At 37.4% G+C, this 7,056-nt stretch overlaps 1 pseudogene; it reads right to left on the bottom strand.

The window, feature by feature from the left end:
- Positions 1–813: 813 nt before the first annotated feature.
- LOC137724345 (uncharacterized) lies at positions 814–1,421 on the bottom strand (annotated as a pseudogene).
- Positions 1,422–7,056: the final 5,635 nt, after the last annotated feature.

Raw genomic sequence — 7,056 nt, 5'->3', positions numbered from 1 at the left:
TTTAATAATTAGAACTGAATTTTAAGTTTTTTTAGTATGAAGAGTTTAATTAAATATGTACTTAATGTTTGATACTAATAAAATTATTGCATTTTAATAAATATGTATATTGATAAATTATGCACAAATGGTATAATGAAATAAGATCTTGATTTATTAAGTATTTATGTGGTTTGAAAAAAATTTGAAGAGTGAATGGAAAAATTAATTAATTTTTTCGAAAAAAGAACGTTGAAAAAATAATAATAAGTAGTGCGCGACGAACTATGGTTCGTCATGCAATGTGTTATAAAAATGCGGCAAAGTGTAGTTGGATGATGCCAAAAAGTTGAAGCCCAAGGTTTTGCATGACGAAAGCAAAAAAGTTGAAGCCCAAGGTTTTGCGCGACGATGCTTTCGTCACGCAAAATCTTTCACTTCACTAAACTTAACCAAAATACAAGAAGGCAGAAGCTACAAAACAATTGCATTGCAGCAGCTACCTTCCCCTGGAAATATTTCCTCCGGCCGTCAGGATTGTCATTAGTCTCGGAGGTATAATTTTTCTTAACTAACTTATTTAATTTCCATTCATTTAAATTGTGTTCTATGTAGTTTATAGGTGTTGTGAGTTTATATATTTGTATGCAAACATTTTTGTATGGATGTACAAAACATGGTTTGCAATGTTCATATGAGCTTAGTTTCTCGTTTGAGAATTAGTTGGATTTCGCGAATGGATGCAAAAGTATGACCGCGGTCCAATTAATTCTTGAATTGTCCCAAAATTTTGAACAGTTTAAGTATGCACAATTACATGTTGTATTTTGCGGTTTACGCATTAGAGTTTGAACGTGGGAAATGTGGTAGCATCTCTTTGCGTTCTTCGGGTGATTGGTAGTTTTTTGTATCCATGTCCTGCACTTGAAGAACGTGGGAAATGTGGTAGCATCTCTTTGCGTTCTTATTGCTTGCACAATAAGAACCTGCCCATGGTGTTGGTACTTTGCCCACAACGCTGCTGATATTTACAATACTGCCACTTCGTTGTGATGCCATATAGGGCACTACTTGTTGTACAAGTCTGAGTTGCCCGAGCGTGTTAATCTCCCAATCTACCAAACCTTTCGTATAGTGTCCAACGGAAGCTCCGCGAGAGGTCCCGTGCTTCCTATTCCGGCATTATTAGCAAGTACGTCAATGCGGCCGTACTTGGAAATAATTGTCTTTATAGCCAATGCGACACTTTCGTCCGAAGACGCATCAAGCTCGAGTGTGTCGATGTTGTTCGAAAGACTTAGGTCTATGTCGTTCATGCGCTGTGAGAAATCGATGCCGAAGACGCGGCATTTCTGCTCGACAAAAGCCTTGCAGTATTCATAGTCAATTCCGCCTTTGGCACAACCTGTGACTAGAACAACCTTAGAGTCACTGGTACTCATATTCTTCAATTTCCCTTGATTAATTAATGGATTGGATTACATAAAGCTTGTATAGAAGGTATGCATGAACATTGTTTGTTCCGCCAAGGTGTATAATTCTTGTTGCTGATATCGTATAAGAATATCCTCGTGTGCATATGTTATTGCAATCATAATCGGCCGGCTTTAATGGACTAAGCAATGGTATTGAGGTATTCTTTAATGATTATTCTAGTTTAACGTTTTTAGTTGTTTATGATTAATGTGAAGGTTAATAGACAGACCTCTCTTTGTGGGAAGTGTTTCAGCACGCCCGACTGAATATGGCATTCCACATGCAAGTAGAATCGCAAATGAGCTTGATTAATGCAGGAGTTCTCGGTTTTGTGTGAATGGCCGCGCATACACGTTGTCCGTGTCAGAATAAACTTGTTGAATGTGAACCAACAATACTAATAAATTAGTAATTATATACTCCTTAAGATTTGCAGAAGGGGAATGTCGCATTTGACATTTGAAAACGTGAATTGGAAACAAAATCTAATTCGAAACCAATCCCATTTCTCTGCAAATCTCCAAAAGCCCATTACTCTCTCTCTCTCTCCCATACACAGGCACAGAAACTGTGTCATGTCACATTCAAAAATTAAGATTCTCTCTCTCTCTCTCTCTCTCTCTCTCTCTCTCTCTCTCTCCAGCTACTTGTATAACTGGAACATCTAGAGCTGCTGCTACAAATTTCTTTGATATTTTCATTAAGTAGGTTTCCCTATTCTATATGCCTATAGATTTCTTCCTCTGCTAGATTTGGGTGAGAAAAAAGGCTGAGTCTAGTATACGACTCATATATCCTGTAGCCCACCTAATTAGGAGAGTACCGACTGATCCTATTAGATTTTCATATGCGCTGATAGGAGAGGGCAATCCGATATACAAGAAAGTAAGTAATAACTTGTTTGGGAATTCTTATCATTTCAACATTTTTATTTTTATTGTATGTTCTAAATTTTTTTATATTTAAAAAAAATTATTTATGAAATATATATAATAAAATTTTTGAAGCATAAAAATAACAATTCTCATATGTTTTCTTAGTAAAATAGCCATTATAATTCAATCATTACAATTCTCCCATTCCTTTTTTTGAAAGCAACTGTAGATATTTCATTTCCAACAAAAAGAATAGTTGATACATTACACAGTACAAGCACAGCCCTCACATAACATAACCATTACAATCAATTACAAAAGGGTATGCAAGAAAATCAGGAGGTTTCTTGAACCAAGACCGAAGACCATCACAAGATAACGCAAACTTGGCGAGCTGATGAGCCATTTCATTAGCCTAACATGGGCCAGAACAACTCCAGTGATCGACGATATAGATGCTTTAGCATCCTCAATAATAGGCCCAATCATTGACCTTGTGGGACAATGTCCACGCAACGCATTTGCAATCTGGAAAGAATCACATTCCGAAATAACATTTGATAAGCCCCTTTCAACGATTATCACCAAACCTTCCCTTGCAGCAAGAGCCTCCACCTGGACTGAACAAAAAACATTTTCAAATGGACCACACGAGCAGCAACGAATTGGGTGAAAAAAGTGTACCAAAAACAAATGTATATTAGAAATACTTGAATTTACACCTATTGATGGATTGTGCTTTGGCTTGAAAGATTGGTTGAATTTTGGGAAAACAGACCTCAAAGTCGTTGGTTTCATACCAAGGATTGAACATCGAAAATAGTTTCAGTGGGAGTAATTTTGTAAATTACCAAAAGTTCAGGGGCCAAAGTGCAATTATCAAAAGTTTGGGAACCTATTTGAAATAATAATAAGTTCAAATACAATTTTTTTTTTTTTATTATTTTTTTCAAGTTAAGTGAAGGTCCCTATTGGATATAGTTGTTGTTATGGGAATAAAGTTTAGTCATTATATATGGACATATAGCGACATATTGTAATTGTTGAACTAGGGACTCCAATTACACACCGTGCTTGCGTTTAATCGAGGTATTGGTGAGAAATATTGCCTGCTTGGCTTGGAGACCAGATAGGGGGATCCTCACTTACCCTAGTTATGGAATTTTGTGCATGTATGTATATGTAAATATACGAATGCATGTGAAAGTTGCATAGATTTTGTTGTGATAGAACAATGAGGAAAAATGGTTTCCTCCCTGGCCATATGAAATGCATGACACATCATCTTGTGATGCGTTAGTCACCTTATTATGAATTGCCACGTGGTATTGCATTCCATGAGTCATCAACCACGTGTTGCTTTTAAGGGATGCACCAATGTTTCTTCTCTGCCTATTTCTTCCCTCAGTAGACCTTTGCCTACTATAAATAGGGACTTTTCTCTGTTTTCAGAACGTGAGTTGGATTGGAAATGAGATCTAAGGTTGCACGCATGCATGTCAAGGAGAAAGGAACCACGAGAGATTGATATGCAAAGCGTTAGTTCTAATATTTATATACATATGAGGAAAGAGATTAGAAAAGAGAGATTAGAAAAGAAATAAGGGTGGAAGAAATACATTGGTTTAGGAGTGATCAAGGAACTTGCTCAAGTAAGTGGAGCTTAGCTATTACAGTAGTAATATGGATTTTCATTTTAGCTTTGGAATTGAGGGCTTTGAAGCCTATTTGATGACTGGACAATGATTTCTGAGACATTAAGGTAAAGATTTACATATGATTAGATTTTTGAGATTTTGTACAAGTTTCATATAGATGAGATTTAAAGAAATTTGATGTTTGACTTGAAATTCATCAAATTTGGTCTTTAAAGGACATTTGTATAGACAAAGTAAGTTGTACTATTGATGGATTGTGCATTGGCTTGAAATATATCTTGAATTGTTGGGAAAAAAACCTCAAAGCCGCTGGTTTCATGCCAGGGACTGAACTACAAAAATAGTTTCAATTTTGGGGTAATTTTGCAAATTACCAAAGGTTAAGGGGCCAAAGTGCAATTATCAAAAGTTTGGGAACCTTTTTGAAATAATAAAAAGTTCAAATACAGATTTTTTTTTTTTTTTTTTCCTGGTAAAGTGAAGGTCCTTATTGGATATAGTTGTTGTTATGGGAATAAAGTTTAGTCATTATATATGAACATATAGTGACATTGTAATTGTTGAACTAGGGACTCCAATTACAAACGGTGCTTGCATTTATTCGAGGTATTGGTGAGGAATATTGCTTGCTTGGCTTGGAGACCAAATAGGGGGATCCTCACTTACCCTAGTTATGGAATTTTGTGCATATATGTATATGTAAATATACAAATGCATGTGAAAGTTGCATAGATTTTGTTGTGATAAAACCATGAGGAAAAATGGTTTTGTTTTATATCATGATATGCATGTTGTTTTATGCTACAAATTAAAGTGATGACTTGAGAGTGAAGGGGGCATAGCAACCGCCTTGGGTTTCGATCTCCTAAACCTCCAGAGGGACTACTATGAAGGGATTAGTGCCACTACCTTTCTAGGAGAGGTACTAGGATATCTAAGAGTAAAGCTTTAAAGGACACTCTCGCTACAGCTTACCATAAGTATATTCGTTTGGAGTTAGTCCACGTAAGGGGGTAGTTGGTCATTGGATCGGTCATTAGGCATGTAGCGATTTATTGAGATCCCTGTTTTCTTTTTAAAAAGGAAATTATGTGAGCATACAATCTATTTCCAAACTAAACAAAGCTTTTGTTGTGCATCAATCATTTTCCTATAGTATATGTAGTGTCGTATACTATTTTCAAACCTAGCTGGGGGTGGATTCCCTGAGGGGGAGCGATGAACGTTTGTGATACTCACCCCTACTTTATTCTAGGACCAGTGCACCTACAAAAAGATGTTCTGGACTAAAGTCGAGACTAGCGTTGTTATTACTTGTCAACCTCTCGGTCGTTCATTGCCTCACCATCTTGAAGGGATTTTTTTAGTCAAACTCAACGTTTTGTATTTCCAAGTCGTACTAAAGAGTTGGTTTAGTATGATAATTACCTTGAACTCTTCGGTTTTGTTGTAGATGGTGAAGTTCTTTTCCTAGGTAAAATTTTTATCCAAATCTTCGTTTTATCAAAATGATTTCTGATTCAGTACTGCTTAAAAATAAATTATTTTACTTCCCCTCAAATAGCCTTACGTTCCATTAGGAATGTAGTGCTATAGTGTTGGATTTTAACACTATAATATTGCGTTACTAATAGTGTGTGGCATTATTACGTGCCCATTTTTGGGGCGTGACATACTATGTTGACGGTGTTGTACAGGGTCGTGCTCATCAAGTTCAAGGTCATAATAGTGCAAAAATTGAAGACTATTCAGTTGTGGCATCGTCGGCTAGGTCATGCCTCATTTGGTTATTTGCAAAAATTGGTTCCGTCATTATTTGGTAATATTCCAGAGTCCTCATTAAAGTGTGATGTTTGCACATGAGCTAAAAATCATCAAGCTTCATATTCTCCAAGTTTGAATAAAAGAGCAATTTCATTTAAGTTAATTTATTCTGATGTGTAGGGGTCATCTTCAGTTAATACTCAGCATGGTGTGTGTTGGTTCGTAACATTTGTTGGTGACTGCACTTGAATGACTTGGTTGTACCTCATGAAAAATAAAAGCGATGTGGGTGACATCTTCAAAGTTTTTTATCACATGGCCTATACTTAATATTCATTCCATATTAAAGTGCTTCGATCAGACAATGGTGATGAGTATCTTAATCAAGATCTCTCTCAATTTTTTTAATAGAAAATGGCATTCTTCATGAAACTATGTGTCTTCAAACCCCACAGCAAAATGGAGTTGTTGAATGAAAAAATCAGCACATCCTTGAGATTACCCGTGTCTTCTTATTGGTAGCTGTGCATCCAAGAAATACTGAGCTGATGCAATCACCTATGTTATTTATGTCATGAACTGGATGCTGTCGCGTGTTCTTTCTTTTAGAACACCTTTGGTCGTGCTTGTCGATCATGTTTTGCTACCTTCCACTTTTCATCTCAAACCCCGGGTTTTTGGTTGTATGGCATAAGTCCATCTTCACAAAAATCAACGAAGCAAACTTGATCCATGTGTAGTGCAATGTGTTTTCCTTGGCTTTAGTCCTCAATAAAAGGGCTATAATTGTTATCATCCATATACTCAACATATGTACGTCACCATGGATGTTACATTCTCTGAAGACGAGTTATTTTTTACTCTCAGCCACACTCCTTAGGGGGAGACAACCTTAATTGACGATTATAGCGAGTTCAATTTAATTAATGCACCACCTTCAGATTGTAGCCCCCTGCAAACTATACCCCAAGTGATCATGGCTCAGTTGCAAATCATAGCCCAAGTGGGCTTCTTGACCGTGTAAGTCTAAGTGACACGGTGCTACTAGGCTTCTTGATCGTGTGAGTCAAAATAACACAGAAATTGGGCCGTGTGAATGCCCAAAAACTGAACCAGTCAGCAGCTTAAGAGCAAGCCCAGCGTGGGCTATAGCTCGGGGGACAGTGGACAGAACAAGGGCCCAAGGGCAGGTGGGAGGGCTCCAGCGTGGGCTAGCCCGACCGAAGGTGGAGGCCCGAGCTCCGGGCCCGTGGGGAATTGCCAGCCCGAGAGCCTGAGGGCCATGTGACGTTAGCGCTGACGTC

The sequence above is a fragment of the Pyrus communis genome, chromosome 1 (assembly GCF_963583255.1).
Source record: "Pyrus communis chromosome 1, drPyrComm1.1, whole genome shotgun sequence".
NCBI classification, from domain to species: Eukaryota; Viridiplantae; Streptophyta; class Magnoliopsida; order Rosales; family Rosaceae; genus Pyrus; species Pyrus communis.
The sequence above is the reverse complement of the archived record's forward strand: the minus strand, read 5'-3'. Positions and strand labels throughout refer to the sequence as shown.